The sequence below is a fragment of the Ambystoma mexicanum genome, chromosome 1p, assembly GCF_040938575.1.
Source record: "Ambystoma mexicanum isolate Mex_15411 chromosome 1p, UKY_AmexF1_1, whole genome shotgun sequence".
Lineage (NCBI taxonomy): Eukaryota > Metazoa > Chordata > Amphibia > Caudata > Ambystomatidae > Ambystoma > Ambystoma mexicanum.
The window spans coordinates 1,474,666,094-1,474,690,570 of NC_090921.1; the positions used below are offsets into that span (position 1 = coordinate 1,474,666,094).

Here is a 24,477-nt window from a genome sequence, read left to right on the forward strand (position 1 = left end):
GCAGGCCACAAGTCAGTTTGAAGATAATTGTAATATTCATGAATTTTCTTCAGATCACATGGAGTTTTTCTTTAGGTTGTTGTGAGGATAAGGGTTGTCTGTGTGAATGAGTTAGGCATTTTTTTTCCAAGGGAAGAAAACATCCCCCTACAACTGGCCTCCTGCTTATGCTTGAGTCAGAAACAAAACTCTCAGCTGGCTGTTTAGCTCATTTGGTTAGAGCGTGGTGCTAATAATGGCAAGGTCACGGGTTCGATCCCCGTATTGGCCTCCTTGTCATTTTGGGAAATATTTCTGCAGAAGCATGAGATTGATGCAGAATTGGCACTCACAGCTTTAGAGTTACTAACACAAGATTGCTGTTTTGTTGGAAGCAGCTGTGCATACATGGTCACGGGTCAGTACTGCTGCGGGACATAACCAATGTTGTTGTGAGGATAAGGGTTGTATTTGTGAATGAGTTAGGCAATTTCTTTCAAGGGAAGAAAACTCCCCCCTGCAACTGGCCTCCCTCCTATGCTCCAGTCAGAAGGCATACTTTTTCTGACTGAGCATGGCGCTAATAAAGCCAAGTTAGCGAATTTGATCCCAGTATTGGCCACTTTGTCAATTTGGGAAATATTTCTGCAGAAGCATGAGATTGATGCAGAATTCCCACCCACAGCTTTAGATTTACTATGACTAGTTTGCTGTTTTGTTGGAAGCAGCAGTCCATAAATGGTCACAGGTCAGTACTGCTGTGGGAAATGACCAATGAGATGCATTTAACCTTCTTTGTCCCAGTTCTACTTAAATGTGATGCAGGCTACAAGTCAGTTTGAAGATAATTGTCATATTCATGAATTTCATTCAGATCACATGTAGTTTTTCTTTAGGTTGTTGTGAGGATAAGGGTTTTATGTGTGAATGAGTTAGGCATTTTTTTTCCAAGGGAAGAAAAAATCCCCCTGCAACTGGCCTCCCTCTTATGGTCCAGTCAGAAATATGCCTCTCAGCTGGCTGGTTAGCTCAGTTGGTTAGTTGTGCTAATAACGCCAAGGTCACGGGTTCGATCCCCGTATTGGCCACTTTGTCATTTTGGGAAATATTTCTGCAGAAGGATGAGATTGATGCAGAATTGGCACTCACAGCTTTAGAGTTACTAACACAAGATTGCTGTTTTGTTGGAAGCAGCTGTGCATACATAGTCACGGGTCAGTACTGCTGCGGACATAACCAATGTTGTTGTGAGGATAAGGGTTGTATTTGTGAATGAGTTAGGCATTTTCTTTCAAGGAAAGAAAACTCCCCCCTGCAACTGACCTCCCTCCTATGCTCCAGTCAGAAGCATACTTTTTCTGACTGAGCATGGTGCTAATCACGCCAAGTTAGCGAATTTGATCCCAGTATTGGCCACTTTGTCAATTTGGGAAAAATGTCTGCAGAAGCATTAGATTGATGCAGAATTCCCACCCACAGCTTTAGATTTACTATGACAAGTTTGCTGTTTTGTTGGAAGCAGCAGTCCATAAATGGTCACAGGTCAGTACTGCTGTGGGAAATGACCAATGAGATGCATATAGCCTTCTTTGTCGCAGTACTACTTAAATGTGATGCAGGCCACAAGTCAGTTTGAAGATAATTGTAATATTCATGAATTTCCTTCAGATCACATGGAGTTTTTCTTTAGGTTGTTGTGAGGATAAGGGTTGTCTGTGTGAATGAGTTAGGCATTTTTTTTCCAGGGGAAGAAAACATCCCCCTACAACTGGCCTCCTGCTTATGCTTGAGTCAGAAACAAAACTCTCAGCTGGCTGTTTAGCTAATTTGGTTAGAGCGTGGTGCTAATAATGGCAAGGTCACGGGTTCGATCCCCGTATTGGCCTCCTTGTCATTTTGGGAAATATTTCTGCAGAAGCATGAGATTGATGCAGAATTGGCACTCACAGCTTTAGAGTTACTAACACAAGATTGCTGTTTTGTTGGAAGCAGCTGTGCATACATGGTCACGGGTCAGTACTGCTGCGGGACATAACCAATGTTGTTGTGAGGATAAGGGTTGTATTTGTGAATGAGTTAGGCATTTTCTTTCAAGGGAAGAAAACTCCCCCCTGCAACTGGCCTCCCTCCTATGCTCCAGTCAGAAGGCATACTTTTTCTGACTGAGCATGGTGCTAATCACGCCAAGTTAGCGAATTTGATCCCAGTATTGGCCACTTTGTCAATTTGGGAAATATTTCTGCAGAAGCATGAGATTGATGCAGTATTCCCACCCACAGCTTTAGATTTACTATGACTAGTTTGCTGTTTTGTTGGAAGCAGCAGTCCATAAATGGTCACAGGTCAGTACTGCTGTGGGAAATGACCAATGAGATGCATTTAACCTTCTTTGTCGCAGTACTACTTAAATGTGATGCAGGCCACAAGTCAGTTTGAAGATAATTGTAATATTCATGAATTTCCTTCAGATCACATGGAGTTTTTCTTTAGGTTGTTGTGAGGATAAGGGTTGTCTGTGTGAATGAGTTAGGCATTTGTTTTCCAAGGGAAGAAAACATCCCCCTACAACTGGCCTCCTGCTTATGCTTGAGTCAGAAACAAAACTCTCAGCTGGCTGTTTAGCTCATTTGGTTAGAGCGTGGTGCTAATAATGGCAAGGTCACGGGTCCCCGTATTGGCCTCCTTGTCATTTTGGGAAATATTTCTGCAGAAGCATGAGATTGATGCAGAATTGGCACTCACAGCTTTAGAGTTACTAACACAAGATTGCTGTTTTGTTGGAAGCAGCTGTGCATACATGGTCACGGGTCAGTACTGCTGCGGGACATAACCAATGTTGTTGTGAGGATAAGGGTTGTATTTGTGAATGAGTTAGGCATTTTCTTTCAAGGGAAGAAAACTCCCCCCTGCAACTGGCCTCCCTCCTATGCTCCAGTCAGAAGGCATACTTTTTCTGACTGAGCATGGTGCTAATCACGCCAAGTTAGCGGATTTGATCCCAGTATTGGCCACTTTGTCAATTTGGGAAATATTTCTGCAGAAGCATGAGATTGATGCAGAATTCCCACCCACAGCTTTATATTTACTATGACTAGTTTGCTGTTTTGTTGGAAGCAGCAGTCCATAAATGGTCACAGGTCAGTACTGCTGTGGGAAATGACCAATGAGATGCATTTAACCTTCTTTGTCCCAGTTCTACTTAAATGTGATGCAGGCTACAAGTCAGTTTGAAGATAATTGTCATATTCGTGAATTTCCTTCAGATCATATGTAGTTTTTCTTTAGGTTGTTGTGAGGATAAGGGTTTTATGTGTGAATGAGTTAGGTATTTTTTTTCCAAGGGAAGAAAAAGTCCCCCTGCAACTGGCCTCCCTCTTATGCTCCAGTCAGAAATATGCCTCTCAGCTGGCCGGTTAGCTCAGTTGGTTAGAGCATGGTGCTAATAACGCCAAGGTCACGGGTTCGATCCCCGTATTGGCCACTTTGTAATTTTGGGAAATATTTCTGCAGAAGGATGAGATTGATGCACAATTGGCACTCACAGCTTTAGAGTTACTAACACAAGATTGCTGTTTTGTTGGGAGCAGCTGTGCATACATAGTCACGGGTCAGTACTGCTGCGGACATAACTAATGTTGTTGTGAGGATAAGGGTTGTATTTGTGAATGAGTTAGGCATTTTCTTTCAAGGGAAGAAAACTCCCCCCTGCAACTGGCCTCCCTCCTATGCTCCAGTCAGAAGGCATACTTTTTCTGACTGAGCATGGTGCTAATCACGCCAAGTTAGCGAATTTGATCCCAGTATTGGCCACTTTGTCAATTTGGGAAATATTTCTGCAGAAGCATGAGATTGATGCAGAATTCCCACCCACAGCTTTAGATTTACTATGACTAGTTTCCTGTTTTGTTGGAAGCAGCAGTCCATAAATGGTCACAGGTCAGTACTGCTGTGGGAAATGGCCAATGAGATGCATTTAACCTTCTTTGTCCCAGTTCTACTTAAATGTGATGCAGGCTACAAGTCAGTTTGAAGATAATTGTCATATTCGTGAATTTCCTTCAGATCACATGTAGTTTTTCTTTAGGTTGTTGTGAGGATAAGGGTTTTATGTGTGAATGAGTTAGGCATTTTTTTTCCAAGGGAAGAAAAAATCCCCCTGCAACTGGCCTCCCTCTTATGCTCCAGTTAGAAATATGCATCTCAGCTGGCCGGTTAGCTCAGTTGGTTAGAGCGTGGTGCTAATAACGCCAAGGTCACGGGTTCGATCCCCGTATTGGCCACTTTGTCATTTTGGGAAATATTTCTGCAGAAGGATGAGATTGATGCAGAATTGGCACTCACAGCTTTAGAGTTTCTAACACAAGATTGCTGTTTTGTTGGAAGCAGCTGTGCATACATAGTCACGGGTCAGTACTGCTGCGGACATAACCAATGTTGTTGTGAGGATAAGGGTTGTATTTGTGAATGAGTTAGGCATTTTCTTTCAAGGGAAGTAAACTCCCCCCGCAACTGGCCTCCCTCCTATGCTCCAGTCAGAAGGCGTTCTTTTTCTGACTGAGCATTGTGCTAATCACGCCAAGTTAGCGAATTTGATCCCAGTATTGGCCACTTTGTCAATTTGGGAAATATTTCTGCAGAAGCATGAGATTGATGCAGAATTCCCACCCACAGCTTTAGATTTACTATGACAAGTTTGCTGTTTTGTTGGAAGCAGCAGTCCATAAATGGTCACAGGTCAGTACTGCTGTGGGAAATGACCAATGAGATGCATTTAGCCTTCTTTGTCCCAGTTCTACTTAAATGTGATGCAGGCTACAAGTCAGTTTGAAGATAATTGTCATATTCATGAATTTCCTTCAGATCACATGTAGTTTTTCTTTAGGTTGTTGTGAGGATAGGGGTTTTATGTGTGAATGAGTTAGGCATTTTTTTCCAAGGGAAAAAGACTCTCAGCTGGCCGGTTAGCTCAGTTGGTTAGAGTGTGGTGCTAATAACGCCAAGGTCACGGGTTCGATCCCCGTATTGGCCACTTTGTCATTTTGGGAAATATTTCTGCAGAAGGATGAGATTGATGCAGAATTGGCACTCACAGCTTTAGAGTTACTAACACAAGATTGCTGTTTTGTTGGAAGCAGCTGTGCATACATAGTCACGGGTCAGTACTACTGCGGACATAACCAATGTTGTTGTGAGGATAAGGGTTGTATTTGTGAATGAGTTAGGCATTTTCTTTCAAAGGAAGAAAACTCCCCCCTGCAACTGGCCTCCCTCCTATGCTCCAGTCAGAAGGCATACTTTTTCTGACTGAGCATGGTGCTAATAAAGCCAAGTTAGCGAATTTGATCCCAGTATTGGCCACTTTGTCAATTTGGGAAATATTTCTGCAGAAGCATGAGATTGATGCAGAATTCCCACCCACAGCTTTAGATTTACTATGACTAGTTTGCTGTTTTGTTGGAAGCAGCAGTCCATAAATGGTCACAGGTCAGTACTGCTGTGGGAAATGACCAATGAGATGCATTTAACCTTCTTTGTCCCAGTTCTACTTAAATGTGATGCAGGCTACAAGTCAGTTTGAAGATAATTGTCATATTTATGAATTTCCTTCAGATCACATGTAGTTTTTCTTTAGGTTGTTGTGAGGATAAGGGTTTTATGTGTGAATGAGTTAGGCATTTTTTTTCCAAGGGAAGAAAAAATCCCCCTGCAACTGGCCTCCCTCTTATGGTCCAGTCAGAAATATGCCTCTCAGCTGGCCGGTTAGCTCAGTTGGTTAGAGCGTTGTGCTAATAACGCCAAGGTCACGGGTGGCCACTTTGTCATTTTGGGAAATATTTCTGCAGAAGGATGAGATTGATGCAGAATTGGCACTCACAGCTTTAGAGTTACTAACACAAGTTTGCTGTTTTGTTGGAAGCAGCTGTGCATACATAGTCACGGGTCAGTACTGCTGCGGACATAACCAATGTTGTTGTGAGGATAAGGGTTGTATTTGTGAATGAGTTAGGCATTTTCTTTCAAGGAAAGAAAACTCCCCCCTGCAACTGACCTCCCTCCTATGCTCCAGTCAGAAGCATTCTTTTTCTGACTGAGCATGGTGCTAATCACGCCAAGTTAGCGAATTTGATCCCAGTATTGGCCACTTTGTCAATTTGGGAAAAATGTCTGCAGAAGCATTAGATTGATGCAGAATTCCCACCCACAGCTTTAGATTTACTATGACAAGTTTGCTGTTTTGTTGGAAGCAGCAGTCCATAAATGGTCACAGGTCAGTACTGCTGTGGGAAATGACCAATGAGATGCATTTAACCTTCTTTGTCGCAGTACTACTTAAATGTGATGCAGGCCACAAGTCAGTTTGAAGATAATTGTAATATTCATGAATTTCCTTCAGATCACATGGAGTTTTTCTTTAGGTTGTTGTGAGGATAAGGGTTGTCTGTGTGAATGAGTTAGGCATTTTTTTTCCAAGGGAAGAAAACATCCCCCTACAACTGGCCTCCTGCTTATGCTTGAGTCAGAAACAAAACTCTCAGCTGGCTGTTTAGCTCATTTGGTTAGAGCGTGGTGCTAATAATGGCAAGGTCACTGGTCCCCGTATTGGCCTCCTTGTCATTTTGGGAAATATTTCTGCAGAAGCATGAGATTGATGCAGAATTGGCACTCACAGCTTTAGAGTTACTAACACAAGATTGCTGTTTTGTTGGAAGCAGCTGTGCATACATGGTCACGGGTCAGTACTGCTGCGGGACATAACCAATGTTGTTGTGAGGATAAGGGTTGTATTTGTGAATGAGTTAGGCATTTTCTTTCAAGGGAAGAAAACTCCCCCCTGCAACTGGCCTCCCTCCTATGCTCCAGCCAGAAGGCATACTTTTTCTGACTGAGCATGGTGCTAATCACGCCAAGTTAGCGAATTTGATCCCAGTATTGGCCACTTTGTCAATTTGGGAAATATTTCTGCAGAAGCATGAGATTGATGCAGTATTCCCACCCACAGCTTTAGATTTACTATGACTAGTTTGCTGTTTTGTTGGAAGCAGCAGTCCATAAATGGTCACAGGTCAGTACTGCTGTGGGAAATGACCAATGAGATGCATTTAACCTTCTTTGTCGCAGTACTACTTAAATGTGATGCAGGCCACAAGTCAGTTTGAAGATAATTGTAATATTCATGAATTTCCTTCAGATCACATGGAGTTTTTCTTTAGGTTGTTGTGAGGATAAGGGTTGTCTGTGTGAATGAGTTAGGCATTTGTTTTCCAAGGGAAGAAAACATCCCCCTACAACTGGCCTCCTGCTTATGCTTGAGTCAGAAACAAAACTCTCAGCTGGCTGTTTAGCTCATTTGGTTAGAGCGTGGTGCTAATAATGGCAAGGTCACGGGTCCCCGTATTGGCCTCCTTGTCATTTTGGGAAATATTTCTGCAGAAGCATGAGATTGATGCAGAATTGGCACTCACAGCTTTAGAGTTACTAACACAAGATTGCTGTTTTGTTGGAAGCAGCTGTGCATACATGGTCACGGGTCAGTACTGCTGCGGGACATAACCAATGTTGTTGTGAGGATAAGGGTTGTATTTGTGAATGAGTTAGGCATTTTCTTTCAAGGGAAGAAAACTCCCCCCTGCAACTGGCCTCCCTCCTATGCTCCAGTCAGAAGGCATACTTTTTCTGACTGAGCATGGTGCTAATCACGCCAAGTTAGCGGATTTGATCCCAGTATTGGCCACTTTGTCAATTTGGGAAATATTTCTGCAGAAGCATGAGATTGATGCAGAATTCCCACCCACAGCTTTAGATTTACTATGACTAGTTTGCTGTTTTGTTGGAAGCAGCAGTCCATAAATGGTCACAGGTCAGTACTGCTGTGGGAAATGACCAATGAGATGCATTTAACCTTCTTTGTCCCAGTTCTACTTAAATGTGATGCAGGCTACAAGTCAGTTTGAAGATAATTGTCATATTTATGAATTTCCTTCAGATCACATGTAGTTTTTCTTTAGGTTGTTGTGAGGATAAGGGTTTTATGTGTGAATGAGTTAGGCATTTTTTTCCCAAGGGAAGAAAAAATCCCCCTGCAACTGGCCTCCCTCTTATGGTCCAGTCAGAAATATGCCTCTCAGCTGGCCGGTTAGCTCAGTTGGTTAGAGCGTTGTGCTAATAACGCCAAGGTCACGGGTGGCCACTTTGTCATTTTGGGAAATATTTCTGCAGAAGGATGAGATTGATGCAGAATTGGCACTCACAGCTTTAGAGTTACTAACACAAGTTTGCTGTTTTGTTGGAAGCAGCTGTGCATACATAGTCACGGGTCAGTACTGCTGCGGACATAACCAATGTTGTTGTGAGGATAAGGGTTGTATTTGTGAATGAGTTAGGCATTTTCTTTCAAGGAAAGAAAACTCCCCCCTGCAACTGACCTCCCTCCTATGCTCCAGTCAGAAGCATACTTTTTCTGACTGAGCATGGTGCTAATCACGCCAAGTTAGCGAATTTGATCCCAGTATTGGCCACTTTGTCAATTTGGGAAAAATGTCTGCAGAAGCATTAGATTGATGCAGAATTCCCACCCACAGCTTTAGATTTACTATGACAAGTTTGCTGTTTTGTTGGAAGCAGCAGTCCATAAATGGTCACAGGTCAGTACTGCTGTGGGAAATGACCAATGAGATGCATTTAACCTTCTTTGTCGCAGTACTACTTAAATGTGATGCAGGCCACAAGTCAGTTTGAAGATAATTGTAATATTCATGAATTTCCTTCAGATCACATGGAGTTTTTCTTTAGGTTGTTGTGAGGATAAGGGTTGTCTGTGTGAATGAGTTAGGCATTTTTTTTCCAAGGGAAGAAAACATCCCCCTACAACTGGCCTCCTGCTTATGCTTGAGTCAGAAACAAAACTCTCAGCTGGCTGTTTAGCTCATTTGGTTAGAGCGTGGTGCTAATAATGGCAAGGTCACTGGTCCCCGTATTGGCCTCCTTGTCATTTTGGGAAATATTTCTGCAGAAGCATGAGATTGATGCAGAATTGGCACTCACAGCTTTAGAGTTACTAACACAAGATTGCTGTTTTGTTGGAAGCAGCTGTGCATACATGGTCACGGGTCAGTACTGCTGCGGGACATAACCAATGTTGTTGTGAGGATAAGGGTTGTATTTGTGAATGAGTTAGGCATTTTCTTTCAAGGGAAGAAAACTCCCCCCTGCAACTGGCCTCCCTCCTATGCTCCAGCCAGAAGGCATACTTTTTCTGACTGAGCATGGTGCTAATCACGCCAAGTTAGCGAATTTGATCCCAGTATTGGCCACTTTGTCAATTTGGGAAATATTTCTGCAGAAGCATGAGATTGATGCAGTATTCCCACCCACAGCTTTAGATTTACTATGACTAGTTTGCTGTTTTGTTGGAAGCAGCAGTCCATAAATGGTCACAGGTCAGTACTGCTGTGGGAAATGACCAATGAGATGCATTTAACCTTCTTTGTCGCAGTACTACTTAAATGTGATGCAGGCCACAAGTCAGTTTGAAGATAATTGTAATATTCATGAATTTCCTTCAGATCACATGGAGTTTTTCTTTAGGTTGTTGTGAGGATAAGGGTTGTCTGTGTGAATGAGTTAGGCATTTTTTTTCCAAGGGAAGAAAACATCCCCCTACAACTGGCCTCCTGCTTATGCTTGAGTCAGAAACAAAACTCTCAGCTGGCTGTTTAGCTCATTTGGTTAGAGCGTGGTGCTAATAATGGCAAGGTCACGGGTCCCCGTATTGGCCTCCTTGTCATTTTGGGAAATATTTCTGCAGAAGCATGAGATTGATGCAGAATTGGCACTCACAGCTTTAGAGTTACTAACACAAGATTGCTGTTTTGTTGGAAGCAGCTGTGCATACATGGTCACGGGTCAGTACTGCTGCGGGACATAACCAATGTTGTTGTGAGGATAAGGGTTGTATTTGTGAATGAGTTAGGCATTTTCTTTCAAGGGAAGAAAACTCCCCCCTGCAACTGGCCTCCCTTCTATGCTCCAGTCAGAAGGCATACTTTTTCTGACTGAGCATGGTGCTAATCACGCCAAGTTAGCGGATTTGATCCCAGTATTGGCCACTTTGTCAATTTGGGAAATATTTCTGCAGAAGTATGAGATTGATGCAGAATTCCCACCCACAGCTTTATATTTACTATGACTAGTTTGCTGTTTTGTTGGAAGCAGCAGTCCATAAATGGTCACAGGTCAGTACTGCTGTGGGAAATGACCAATGAGATGCATTTAACCTTCTTTGTCCCAGTTCTACTTAAATGTGATGCAGGCTACAAGTCAGTTTGAAGATAATTGTCATATTCGTGAATTTCCTTCAGATCACATGTAGTTTTTCTTTAGGTTGTTGTGAGGATAAGGGTTTTATGTGTGAATGAGTTAGGTATTTTTTTTCCAAGGGAAGAAAAAGTCCCCCTGCAACTGGCCTCCCTCTTATGCTCCAGTCAGAAATATGCCTCTCAGCTGGCCGGTTAGCTCAGTTGGTTAGAGCGTGGTGCTAATAACGCCAAGGTCACGGGTTCGATCCCCGTATTGGCCACTTTGTCATTTTGGGAAATATTTCTGCAGAAGGATGAGATTGATGCAGAATTGGCACTCACAGCTTTAGAGTTACTAACACAAGATTGCTGTTTTGTTGGAAGCAGCTGTGCATACATAGTCACGGGTCAGTACTACTGCGGACATAACCAATGTTGTTGTGAGGATAAGGGTTGTATTTGTGAATGAGTTAGGCATTTTCTTTCAAAGGAAGAAAACTCCCCCCTGCAACTGGCCTCCCTCCTATGCTCCAGTCAGAAGGCATACTTTTTCTGACTGAGCATGGTGCTAATAAAGCCAAGTTAGCGAATTTGATCCCAGTATTGGCCACTTTGTCAATTTGGGAAATATTTCTGCAGAAGCATGAGATTGATGCAGAATTCCCACCCACAGCTTTAGACTTACTATGACTAGTTTGCTGTTTTGTTGGAAGCAGCAGTCCATAAATGGTCACAGGTCAGTACTGCTGTGGGAAATGACCAATGAGATGCATTTAACCTTCTTTGTCCCAGTTCTACTTAAATGTGATGCAGGCTACAAGTCAGTTTGAAGATAATTGTCATATTTATGAATTTCCTTCAGATCACATGTAGTTTTTCTTTAGGTTGTTGTGAGGATAAGGGTTTTATGTGTGAATGAGTTAGGCATTTTTTTTCCAAGGGAAGAAAAAATCCCCCTGCAACTGGCCTCCCTCTTATGGTCCAGTCAGAAATATGCCTCTCAGCTGGCCGGTTAGCTCAGTTGGTTAGAGCGTTGTGCTAATAACGCCAAGGTCACGGGTGGCCACTTTGTCATTTTGGGAAATATTTCTGCAGAAGGATGAGATTGATGCAGAATTGGCACTCACAGCTTTAGAGTTACTAACACAAGTTTGCTGTTTTGTTGGAAGCAGCTGTGCATACATAGTCACGGGTCAGTACTGCTGCGGACATATCCAATGTTGTTGTGAGGATAAGGGTTGTATTTGTGAATGAGTTAGGCATTTTCTTTCAAGGAAAGAAAACTCCCCCCTGCAACTGACCTCCCTCCTATGCTCCAGTCAGAAGCATACTTTTTCTGACTGAGCATGGTGCTAATCACGCCAAGTTAGCGAATTTGATCCCAGTATTGGCCACTTTGTCAATTTGGGAAAAATGTCTGCAGAAGCATTAGATTGATGCAGAATTCCCACCCACAGCTTTAGATTTACTATGACAAGTTTGCTGTTTTGTTGGAAGCAGCAGTCCATAAATGGTCACAGGTCAGTACTGCTGTGGGAAATGACCAATGAGATGCATTTAACCTTCTTTGTCGCAGTACTACTTAAATGTGATGCAGGCCACAAGTCAGTTTGAAGATAATTGTAATATTCATGAATTTCCTTCAGATCACATGGAGTTTTTCTTTAGGTTGTTGTGAGGATAAGGGTTGTCTGTGTGAATGAGTTAGGCATTTTTTTTCCAAGGGAAGAAAACATCCCCCTACAACTGGCCTCCTGCTTATGCTTGAGTCAGAAACAAAACTCTCAGCTGGCTGTTTAGCTCATTTGGTTAGAGCGTGGTGCTAATAATGGCAAGGTCACTGGTCCCCGTATTGGCCTCCTTGTCATTTTGGGAAATATTTCTGCAGAAGCATGAGATTGATGCAGAATTGGCACTCACAGCTTTAGAGTTACTAACACAAGATTGCTGTTTTGTTGGAAGCAGCTGTGCATACATGGTCACGGGTCAGTACTGCTGCGGGACATAACCAATGTTGTTGTGAGGATAAGGGTTGTATTTGTGAATGAGTTAGGCATTTTCTTTCAAGGGAAGAAAACTCCCCCCTGCAACTGGCCTCCCTCCTATGCTCCAGTCAGAAGGCATACTTTTTCTGACTGAGCATGGTGCTAATCACGCCAAGTTAGCGGATTTGATCCCAGTATTGGCCACTTTGTCAATTTGGGAAATATTTCTGCAGAAGCATGAGATTGATGCAGAATTCCCACCCACAGCTTTAGATTTACTATGACTAGTTTGCTGTTTTGTTGGAAGCAGCAGTCCATAAATGGTCACAGGTCAGTACTGCTGTGGGAAATGACCAATGAGATGCATTTAACCTTCTTTGTCCCAGTTCTACTTAAATGTCATGCAGGCTACAAGTCAGTTTGAAGATAATTGTCATATTCATGAATTTCCTTCAGATCACATGTAGTTTTTCTTTAGGTTGTTGTGAGGATAAGGGTTTTATGTGTGAATGAGTTAGGCATTTTTTTTCCAAGGGAAAAAGACTCTCAGCTGGCCGGTTAGCTCAGTTGGTTTGAGCGTGGTGCTAATAACGCCAAGGTCACGGGTTCGATCCCCGTATTGGCCACTTTGTCATTTTGGGAAATATTTCTGCAGAAGGATGAGATTGATGCAGAATTGGCACTCACAGCTTTAGATTTACTAACACAAGATTGCTGTTTTGTTGGAAGCAGCTGTGCATACATGGTCACGGGTCAGTACTGCTGCAGGACATAACCAATGTTGTTGTGAGGATAAGGGTTGTATTTGTGAATGAGTTAGGCATTTTCTTTCAAGGGAAGAAAACTCCCCCCTGCAACTGGCCTCCCTCCTATGCTCCAGTCAGAAGGCATACTTTTTCTGACTGAGCATGGTGCTAATCACGCCAAGTTAGCGGATTTGATCCCAGTATTGGCCACTTTGTCAATTTGGGAAATATTTCTGCAGAAGCATGAGATTGATGCAGAATTCCCACCCACAGCTTTAGATTTACTATGACTAGTTTGCTGTTTTGTTGGAAGCAGCAGTCCATAAATGGTCACAGGTCAGTACTGCTGTGGGAAATGACCAATGAGATGCATTTAACCTTCTTTGTCCCAGTTCTACTTAAATGTGATGCAGGCTACAAGTCAGTTTGAAGATAATTGTCATATTCATGAATTTCCTTCAGATCACATGTAGTTTTTCTTTAGGTTGTTGTGAGGATAAGGGTTTTATGTGTGAATGAGTTAGGCATTTTTTTTCCAAGGGAAAAAGACTCTCAGCTGGCCGGTTAGCTCAGTTGGTTTGAGCGTGGTGCTAATAACGCCAAGGTCACGGGTTCGATCCCCGTATTGGCCACTTTGTCATTTTGGGAAATATTTCTGCAGAAGGATGAGATTGATGCAGAATTGGCACTCACAGCTTTAGATTTACTAACACAAGATTGCTGTTTTGTTGGAAGCAGCTGTGCATACATGGTCACGGGTCAGTACTGCTGCAGGACATAACCAATGTTGTTGTGAGGATAAGGGTTGTATTTGTGAATGAGTTAGGCATTTTCTTTCAAGGGAAGAAAACTCCCCCCTGCAACTGGCCTTCCTCCTATGCTCCAGTCAGAAGGCATACTTTTTCTGACTGAGCATGGTGCTAATCACGCCAAGTTAGCGGATTTGATCCCAGTATTGGCCACTTTGTCAATTTGGGAAATATTTCTGCAGAAGCATGAGATTGATGCAGAATTCCCACCCACAGCTTTAGATTTACTATGACTAGTTTGCTGTTTTGTTGGAAGCAGCAGTCCATAAATGGTCACAGGTCACTATTGCTGTGGGAAATGACCAATGAGATGCATTTAACCTTCTTTGTCCCAGTTCTACTTAAATGTGATGCAGGCTACACGTCAGTTTGAAGATAATTGTCATATTCATGAATTTCCTTCAGATCACATGTAGTTTTTCTTTAGGTTGTTGTGAGGATAAGGGTTTTATTTGTGAATGACTTAGGCATTTTTTTTCCAAGGGAAGAAAAAATCCCCCTGCAACTGGCCTCCCTCTTATGCTCCAGTCAGAAACAGGACTCTCAGCTGGTCGATTAGCTCAGTTGGTTAGATCGTGGTGCTAATAATGCCAAGGTCACGGGTTCGATCCCCGTATTGGCCACTTTGTCATTTTGGGAAATATTTCTGCAGAAGCATGAGATTGATGCAGAATTGGCACTCACAGCTTTAGAGTTACTAACAAAAGATTGCTGTTTTGTTGGAAGCAGCTGTGCATACATGGTCACGGGTCAGTACTGCTGTGGGACATAACCAATGTTGTTGTGAGGATAAGGGTTGTATTTGTGAATGAGTTAGGCATTTTCTTTCAAGGGAAGAAAGCTCCCCCCTGCAACTGGCCTCCCTCCTATGCTCCAGTCAGAAGGCTTACTTTTTCTGACTGAGCATGGTGCTAATCACGCCAAGTTAGCGAATTTGATCCCAGTATTGGCCACTTTGTCAATTTGGGAAATATTTCTGCAGAAGCATGAGATTGATGCAGAATTCCCACCCACAGCTTTATATTTACTATGACTAGTTTGCTGTTTTGTTGGAAGCAGCAGTCCATAAATGGTCACAGGTCAGTACTGCTGTGGTAAATGACCAATGAGATGCATTTAACCTTCTTTGTCCCAGTTCTACTTAAATGTGATGCAGGCTACAAGTCAGTTTGAAGATAATTGTCATATTCATGAATTTCCTTCAGATCACATGTAGTTTTTCTTTAGGTTGTTGTGAGGATAAGGGTTTTATGTGTGAATGAGTTAGCCATTTTTTTCCAAGGGAAAAAGACTCTCAGCTGGCCGGTTAGCTCAGTTGGTTAGAGCGTGGTGCTAATAACCCCAAGGTCACGGGTTCGATCCCCGTATTGCCCACTTTGTCATTTTGGGAAATATTTCTGCAGAAGGATGAGATTGATGCAGAATTGGCACTCACAGCTTTAGAGTTACTAACACAAGATTGCTGTTTTGTTGGAAGCAGCTGTGCATACATAGTCACGGGTCAGTACTGCTGCGGACATAACCAATGTTGTTGTGAGGATAAGGGTTGTATTTGTGAATGAGTTAGGCATTTTCTTTCAAAGGAAGAAAACTCCCCCCTGCAACTGGCCTCCCTCCTATGCTCCAGTCAGAAGGCATACTTTTTCTGACTGAGCATGGTGCTAATAAAGCCAAGTTAGCGAATTTGATCCCAGTATTGGCCACTTTGTCAATTTGGGAAATATTTCTGCAGAAGCATGAGATTGATGCAGAATTCCCACCCACAGCTTCAGATTTACTATGACTAGTTTGCTGTTTTGTTGGAAGCAGCAGTCCATAAATGGTCACAGGTCAGTACTGCTGTGGGAAATGACCAATGAGATGCATTTAACCTTCTTTGTCCCAGTTCTACTTAAATGTGATGCAGGCTACAAGTCAGTTTGAAGATAATTGTCATATTCATGAATTTCCTTCAGATCACATGTAGTTTTTCTTTAGGTTGTTGTGAGGATAAGGGTTTTAAGTGTGAATGAGTTAGGCATTTTTTTTCCAAGGGAAGAAAAAATCCCCCTGCAACTGGCCTCCCTCTTATGGTCCAGTCAGAAATATGCCTCTGAGCTTGCCGGTTAGCTCAGTTGGTTAGAGCGATGTGCTAATAACGCCAAGGTCACGGGTTCGATCCCCGTATTGGCCACTTTGTCATTTTGGGAAATATTTCTGCAGAAGGATGAGATTGATGCAGAATTGGCACTCACAGCTTTAGATTTACTAACACAAGATTGCTGTTTTGTTGGAAGCAGCTGTGCATACATGGTCACGGGTCAGTACTGCTGCAGGACATAACCAATGTTGTTGTGAGGATAAGGGTTGTATTTGTGAATGAGTTAGGCATTTTCTTTCAAGGGAAGAAAACTCCCCCCTGCAACTGGCCTCCCTCCTATGCTCCAGTCAGAAGGCATACTTTTTCTGACTGAGCATGGTGCTAATCACGCCAAGTTAGCGGATTTGATCCCAGTATTGGCCACTTTGTCAATTTGGGAAAAATGTCTGCAGTTGCATTAGATTGATGCAGAATTCCCACCCACAGCTTTAGATTTACTATGACTAGTTTGCTGTTTTGTTGGAAGCAGCAGTCCATAAATGGTCACAGGTCAGTACTGCTGTGTGAAATGACCAATGAGATGCATTTAACCTTCTTTGTCCCAGTTCTACTTAAATGTGATGCAGGCTACAAGTCAGTTTGAGGATAATTGTCATATTCATGAATTTCCTTCAGATCACATGTAGTTTTTCTTTAGGTTGTTGTGAGGATAAGGGTTTTATGTGTGAATGAGTTAGGCATTTTTTTTCCAAGGGAAGAAAAAATCCCCCTGCAACTGGCCTCCCTCTTATGCTCCAGTCAGAAACAGGACTCTCAGCTGGTCGATTAGCTCAGTTGGTTAGATCGTGGTGCTAATAATGCCAAGGTCACGGGTTCGATCCCCGTATTGGCCACTTTGTCATTTTGGGAAATATTTCTGCAGAAGCATGAGATTGATGCAGAATTGGCACTCACAGCTTTAGAGTTACTAACAAAAGATTGCTGTTTTGTTGGAAGCAGCTGTGCATACATGGTCACGGGTCAGTACTGCTGTGGGACATAACCAATGTTGTTGTGAGGATAAGGGTTGTATTTGTGAATGAGTTAGGCATTTTCTTTCAAGGGAAGAAAGCTCCCCCCTGCAACTGGCCTCCCTCCTATGCTCCAGTCAGAAGGCTTACTTTTTCTGACTGAGCATGGTGCTAATCACGCCAAGTTAGCGAATTTGATCCCAGTATTGGCCACTTTGTCAATTTGGGAAATATTTCTGCAGAAGCATGAGATTGATGCAGAATTCCCACCCACAGCTTTATATTTACTATGACTAGTTTGCTGTTTTGTTGGAAGCAGCAGTCCATAAATGGTCACAGGTCAGTACTGCTGTGGTAAATGACCAATGAGATGCATTTAACCTTCTTTGTCCCAGTTCTACTTAAATGTGATGCAGGCTACAAGTCAGTTTGAAGATAATTGTCATATTCATGAATTTCCTTCAGATCACATGTAGTTTTTCTTTAGGTTGTTGTGAGGATAAGGGTTTTATGTGTGAATGAGTTAGCCATTTTTTTCCAAGGGAAAAAGACTCTCAGCTGGCCGGTTAGCTCAGTTGGTTAGAGCGTGGTGCTAATAACCCCAAGGTCACGGGTTCGATCCCCGTATTGCCCACTTTGTCATTTTGGGAAATATTTCTGCAGAAGGATGAGATTGATGCAGAATTGGCACTCACAGCTTTAGAGTTACTAACACAAGATTGCTGTTTTGTTGGAAGCAGCTGTGCATACATAGTCACGGGTCAGTACTGCTGCGGACATAACCAATGTTGTTGTGAGGATAAGGGTTGTATTTGTGAATGAGTTAGGCATTTTCTTTCAAAGGAAGAAAACTCCCCCCTGCAACTGGCCTCCCTCCTATGCTCCAGTCAGAAGGCATACTTTTTCTGACTGAGCATGGTGCTAATAAAGCCAAGTTAGCGAATTTGATCCCAGTATTGGCCACTTTGTCAATTTGGGAAATATTTCTGCAGAAGCATGAGATTGATGCAGAATTCCCACCCACAGCTTCAGATTTACTATGACTAGTTTGCTGTTTTGTTGGAAGCAGCAGTCCATAAATGGTCACAGGTCAGTACTGCTGTGGGAAATGACCAATGAGATGCATTTAACCTTCTTTGTCCCAGTTCTACTTAAATGTGATGCAGGCTACAAGTCAGTTTGAAGATAATTGTCATATTCATGAATTTCCTTCAGATCACATGTAGTTTTTCTTTAGGTTGTTGTGAGGATAAGGGTTTTAAGTGTGAATGAGTTAGGCATTTTTTTTCCAAGGGAAGAAAAAATCCCCCTGCAACTGGCCTCCCTCTTATGGTCCAGTCAGAAATATGCCTCTGAGCTTGCCGGTTAGCTCAGTTGGTTAGAGCGATGTGCTAATAACGCCAAGGTCACGGGTTCGATCCCCGTATTGGCCACTTTGTCATTTTGGGAAATATTTCTGCAGAAGGATGAGATTGATGCAGAATTGGCACTCACAGCTTTAGATTTACTAACACAAGATTGCTGTTTTGTTGGAAGCAGCTGTGCATACATGGTCACGGGTCAGTACTGCTGCAGGACATAACCAATGTTGTTGTGAGGATAAGGGTTGTATTTGTGAATGAGTTAGGCATTTTCTTTCAAGGGAAGAAAACTCCCCCCTGCAACTGGCCTCCCTCCTATGCTCCAGTCAGAAGGCATACTTTTTCTGACTGAGCATGGTGCTAATCACGCCAAGTTAGCGGATTTGATCCCAGTATTGGCCACTTTGTCAATTTGGGAAATATTTCTGCAGAAGCATGAGATTGATGCAGAATTCCCACCCACAGCTTTAGATTTACTATGACTAGTTTGCTGTTTTGTTGGAAGCAGCAGTCCATAAATGGTCACAGGTCACTATTGCTGTGGGAAATGACCAATGAGATGCATTTAACCTTCTTTGTCCCAGTTCTACTTAAATGTGATGCAGGCTACACGTCAATTTGAAGATAATTGTCATATTCATGAATTTCCTTCAGATCACATGTAGTTTTTCTTTAGGTTGTTGTGAGGATAAGGGTTTTATTTGTGAATGACTTAGGCATTTTTTTTCCAAGGGAAGAAAAAATCCCCCTGCAACTGGCCTCCCTCTTATGCTCCAGTCAGAAACAGGACTCTCAGCTGGTTGGTTAGCTCAGTTGGTTAGATCGTGGTGCTAATAATGCCAAGGTCACGGGTTCGATCCCCGTATTGGCCACTTTGTCATTTTGGGAAATATTTCTGCAGAAGCATGAGATTGATGCAGAATTGGCACTCACAGCTTTAGAGTTACTAACAAAAGATTGCTGTTTTGTTGGAAGCAGCTGTGCATACATGGTCACGGGTCAGTACTGCTGTGGGACATAACCAATGTTGTTGTGAGGATAAGGGTTGTATTTGTGAATGAGTTAGGCATTTTCTTTCAAGGGAAGAAAGCTCCCCCCTGCAACTGGCCTCCCTCCTATGCTCCAGTCAGAAGGCTTACTTTTTCTGACTGAGCATGGTGCTAATCACGCCAAGTTAGCGAATTTGATCCCAGTATTGGCCACTTTGTCAATTTGGGAAATATTTCTGCAGAAGCATGAGATTGATGCAGAATTCCCACCCACAACTTTATATTTACTATGACTAGTTTGCTGTTTTGTTGGAAGCAGCAGTCCATAAATGGTCACAGGTCAGTACTGCTGTGGGAAATGACCAATGAGATGCATTTAACCTTCTTTGTCCCAGTTCTACTTAAATGTGATGCAGGCTACAAGTCAGTTTGAAGATAATTGTCATATTCATGAATTTCCTTCAGATCACATGTAGTTTTTCTTTAGGTTGTTGTGAGGATAAGGGTTTTATGTGTGAATGAGTTAGCCATTTTTTTCCAAGGGAAAAAGACTCTCAGCTGGCCGGTTAGCTCAGTTGGTTAGAGCGTGGTGCTAATAACCCCAAGGTCACGGGTTCGATCCCCGTATTGCCCACTTTGTCATTTTGGGAAATATTTCTGCAGAAGGATGAGATTGATGCAGAATTGGCACTCACAGCTTTAGAGTTACTAACACAAGATTGCTGTTTTGTTGGAAGCAGCTGTGCATACATAGTCACGGGTCAGTACTGCTGCGGACATAACCAATGTTGTTGTGAGGATAAGGGTTGTATTTGTGAATGAGTTAGGCATTTTCTTTCAAAGGAAGAAAACTCCCCCCTGCAACTGGCCTCCCTCCTATGCTCCAGTCAGAAGGCATACTTTTTCTGACTGAGCATGGTGCTAATAAAGCCAAGTTAGCGAATTTGATCCCAGTATTGGCCACTTTGTCAATTTGGGAAATATTTCTGCAGAAGCATGAGATTGATGCAGAATTCCCACCCACAGCTTTAGATTTACTATGACAAGTTTGCTGTTTTGTTGGAAGCAGCAGTCCATAAATGGTCACAGGTCAGTACTGCTGTGGGAAATGACCAATGAGATGCATATAGCCTTCTTTGTCGCAGTACTACTTAAATGTGATGCAGGCCACAAGTCAGTTTGAAGATAATTGTAATATTCATGAATTTCCTTCAGATCACATGGAGTTTTTCTATAGGTTGTTGTGAGGATAAGGGTTGTCTGTGTGAATGAGTTAGGCATTTTTTTTCCAAGGGAAGAAAACATCCCCCTACAACTGGCCTCCTGCTTATGCTTGAGTCAGAAACAAAACTCTCAGCTGGCTGTTTAGCTCATTTGGTTAGAGCGTGGTGCTAATAATGGCAATGTCACGGGTTCGATCCCCGTATTGGCTTCCTTGTCATTTTGGGAAATATTTCTGCAGAAGCATGAGATTGATGCAGAATTGGCACTCACAGCTTTAGAGTTACTAACACAAGATTGCTGTTTTGTTGGAAGCAGCTGTGCATACATGGTCACGGGTCAGTACTGCTGCGGGACATAACCAATGTTGTTGTGAGGATAAGGGTTGTATTTGTGAATGAGTTAGGCAATTTCTTTCAAGGGAAGAAAACTCCCCCCTGCAACTGGCCTCCCTCCTATGCTCCAGTCAGAAGGCATACTTTTTCTGACTGAGCATGGCGCTAATAAAGCCAAGTTAGCGAATTTGATCCCAGTATTGGCCACTTTGTCAATTTGGGAAATATTTCTGCAGAAGCATGAGATTGATGCAGAATTCCCACCCACAGCTTTAGATTTACTATGACTAGTTTGCTGTTTTGTTGGAAGCAGCAGTCCATAAATGGTCACAGGTCAGTACTGCTGTGGGAAATGACCAATGAGATGCATTTAACCTTCTTTGTCCCAGTTCTACTTAAATGTGATGCAGGCTACAAGTCAGTTTGAAGATAATTGTCATATTCATGAATTTCCTTCAGATCACATGTAGTTTTTCTTTAGGTTGTTGTGAGGATAAGGGTTTTATGTGTGAATGAGTTAGGCATTTTTTTTCCAAGGGAAGAAAAAATCCCCCTGCAACTGGCCTCCCTCTTATGGTCCAGTCAGAAATATGCCTCTCAGCTGGCTGGTTAGCTCAGTTGGTTAGTTGTGCTAATAACGCCAAGGTCACGGGTTCGATCCCCGTATTGGCCACTTTGTCATTTTGGGAAATATTTCTGCAGAAGGATGAGATTGATGCAGAATTGGCACTCACAGCTTTAGAGTTACTAACACAAGATTGCTGTTTTGTTGGAAGCAGCTGTGCATACATAGTCACGGGTCAGTACTGCTGCGGACATAACCAATGTTGTTGTGAGGATAAGGGTTGTATTTGTGAATGAGTTAGGCATTTTCTTTCAAGGAAAGAAAACTCCCCCCTGCAACTGACCTCCCTCCTATGCTCCAGTCAGAAGCATACTTTTTCTGACTGAGCATGGTGCTAATCACGCCAAGTTAGCGAATTTGATCCCAGTATTGGCCACTTTGTCAATTTGGGAAAAATGTCTGCAGAAGCATTAGATTGATGCAGAATTCCCACCCACAGCTTTAGATTTACTATGACAAGTTTGCTGTTTTGTTGGAAGCAGCAGTCCAGAAATGGTCACAGGTCAGTACTGCTGTGGGAAATGACCAATGAGATGCATATAGCCTTCTTTGTCGCAGTACTACTTAAATGTGATGCAGGCCACAAGTCAGTTTGAAGATAATTGTAATATTCATGAATTTCCTTCAGATCACATGGAGTTTTTCTTTAGGTTGTTGTGAGGATAAGGGTTGTCTGTGTGAATGAGTTAGGCATTTTTTTTCCAAGGGAAGAAAACATCCCCCTACAACTGGCCTCCTGCTTATGCTTGAGTCAGAAACAAAACTCTCAGCTGGCTGTTTAGCTCATTTGGTTAGAGCGTGGTGCTAATAATGGCAAGGTCACGGGTTCGATCCCCGTATTGGCCTCCTTGTCATTTTGGGAAATATTTCTGCAGAAGCATGAGATTGATGCAGAATTGGCACTCACAGCTTTAGAGTTACTAACACAAGATTGCTGTTTTGTTGGAAGCAGCTGTGCATACATGGTCACGGGTCAGTACTGCTGCGGGACATAACCAATGTTGTTGTGAGGATAAGGGTTGTATTTGTGAATGAGTTAGGCATTTTCTTTCAAGGGAAGAAAACTCCCCCCTGCAACTGGCCTCCCTCCTATGCTCCAGTCAGAAGGCATACTTTTTCTGACTGAGCATGGTGCTAATCACGGCAAGTTAGCGAATTTGATCCCAGTATTGGCCACTTTGTCAATTTGGGAAATATTTCTGCAGAAGCATGAGATTGATGCAGTATTCCCACCCACAGCTTTAGATTTACTATGACTAGTTTGCTGTTTTGTTGGAAGCAGCAGTCCATAAATGGTCACAGGTCAGTACTGCTGTGGGAAATGACCAATGAGATGCATTTAACCTTCTTTGTCGCAGTACTACTTAAATGTGATGCAGGCCACAAGTCAGTTTGAAGATAATTGTAATATTCATGAATTTCCTTCAGATCACATGGAGTTTTTCTTTAGGTTGTTGTGAGGATAAGGGTTGTCTGTGTGAATGAGTTAGGCATTTGTTTTCCAAGGGAAGAAAACATCCCCCTACAACTGGCCTCCTGCTTATGCTTGAGTCAGAAACAAAACTCTCAGCTGGCTGTTTAGCTCATTTGGTTAGAGCGTGGTGCTAATAATGGCAAGGTCACGGGTCCCCGTATTGGCCTCCTTGTCATTTTGGGAAATATTTCTGCAGAAGCATGAGATTGATGCAGAATTGGCACTCACAGCTTTAGAGTTACTAACACAAGATTGCTGTTTTGTTGGAAGCAGCTGTGCATACATGGTCACGGGTCAGTACTGCTGCGGGACATAACCAATGTTGTTGTGAGGATAAGGGTTGTATTTGTGAATGAGTTAGGCATTTTCTTTCAAGGGAAGAAAACTCCCCCCTGCAACTGGCCTCCCTCCTATGCTCCAGTCAGAAGGCATACTTTTTCTGACTGAGCATGGTGCTAATCCCGCCAAGTTAGCGGATTTGATCCCAGTATTGGCCACTTTGTCAATTTGGGAAATATTTCTGCAGAAGCATGAGATTGATGCAGAATTCCCACCCACAGCTTTATATTTACTATGACTAGTTTGCTGTTTTGTTGGAAGCAGCAGTCCATAAATGGTCACAGGTCAGTACTGCTGTGGGAAATGACCAATGAGATGCATTTAACCTTCTTTGTCCCAGTTCTACTTAAATGTGATGCAGGCTACAAGTCAGTTTGAAGATAATTGTCATATTCGTGAATTTCCTTCAGATCATATGTAGTTTTTCTTTAGGTTGTTGTGAGGATAAGGGTTTTATGTGTGAATGAGTTAGGTATTTTTTTTCCAAGGGAAGAAAAAGTCCCCCTGCAACTGGCCTCCCTCTTATGCTCCAGTCAGAAATATGCCTCTCAGCTGGCCGGTTAGCTCAGTTGGTTAGAGCGTGGTGCTAATAACGCCAAGGTCACGGGTTCGATCCCCGTATTGGCCACTTTGTAATTTTGGGAAATATTTCTGCAGAAGGATGAGATTGATGCACAATTGGCACTCACAGCTTTAGAGTTACTAACACAAGATTGCTGTTTTGTTGGGAGCAGCTGTGCATACATAGTCACGGGTCAGTACTGCTGCGGACATAACTAATGTTGTTGTGAGGATAAGGGTTGTATTTGTGAATGAGTTAGGCATTTTCTTTCAAGGGAAGAAAACTCCCCCCTGCAACTGGCCTCCCTCCTATGCTCCAGTCAGAAGGCATACTTTTTCTGACTGAGCATGGTGCTAATCACGCCAAGTTAGCGAATTTGATCCCAGTATTGGCCACTTTGTCAATTTGGGAAATATTTCTGCAGAAGCATGAGATTGATGCAGAATTCCCACCCACAGCTTTAGATTTACTATGACTAGTTTCCTGTTTTGTTGGAAGCAGCAGTCCATAAATGGTCACAGGTCAGTACTGCTGTGGGAAATGGCCAATGAGATGCATTTAACCTTCTTTGTCCCAGTTCTACTTAAATGTGATGCAGGCTACAAGTCAGTTTGAAGATAATTGTCATATTCGTGAATTTCCTTCAGATCACATGTAGTTTTTCTTT

The 24,477-nt window shown here is 42.7% G+C and overlaps 7 non-coding genes across 7 annotated transcripts; all 7 read left to right on the forward strand.

Annotated features, from left to right (window-relative positions):
• Positions 1-3,386: 3,386 nt before the first annotated feature.
• On the forward strand, positions 3,387-3,460 carry TRNAI-AAU (transfer RNA isoleucine (anticodon AAU)). Its single transcript has one exon. It is a non-coding gene; the product is annotated as a tRNA-Ile (tRNA).
• A 725-nt stretch (positions 3,461-4,185) lies between these two features.
• On the forward strand, positions 4,186-4,259 carry TRNAI-AAU (transfer RNA isoleucine (anticodon AAU)). The gene has a single exon. It is a non-coding gene; the product is annotated as a tRNA-Ile (tRNA).
• Positions 4,260-4,934: 675 nt separating this feature from the next.
• TRNAI-AAU (transfer RNA isoleucine (anticodon AAU)) lies at positions 4,935-5,008 on the forward strand. Its single transcript has one exon. It is a non-coding gene; the product is annotated as a tRNA-Ile (tRNA).
• Positions 5,009-10,481: 5,473 nt separating this feature from the next.
• On the forward strand, positions 10,482-10,555 carry TRNAI-AAU (transfer RNA isoleucine (anticodon AAU)). Its single transcript has one exon. It is a non-coding gene; the product is annotated as a tRNA-Ile (tRNA).
• A 2,256-nt stretch (positions 10,556-12,811) lies between these two features.
• Positions 12,812-12,885, forward strand: TRNAI-AAU (transfer RNA isoleucine (anticodon AAU)). Its single transcript has one exon. It is a non-coding gene; the product is annotated as a tRNA-Ile (tRNA).
• Positions 12,886-13,563: 678 nt separating this feature from the next.
• On the forward strand, positions 13,564-13,637 carry TRNAI-AAU (transfer RNA isoleucine (anticodon AAU)). Its single transcript has one exon. It is a non-coding gene; the product is annotated as a tRNA-Ile (tRNA).
• A 10,165-nt stretch (positions 13,638-23,802) lies between these two features.
• TRNAI-AAU (transfer RNA isoleucine (anticodon AAU)) lies at positions 23,803-23,876 on the forward strand. Its single transcript has one exon. It is a non-coding gene; the product is annotated as a tRNA-Ile (tRNA).
• Positions 23,877-24,477: the final 601 nt, after the last annotated feature.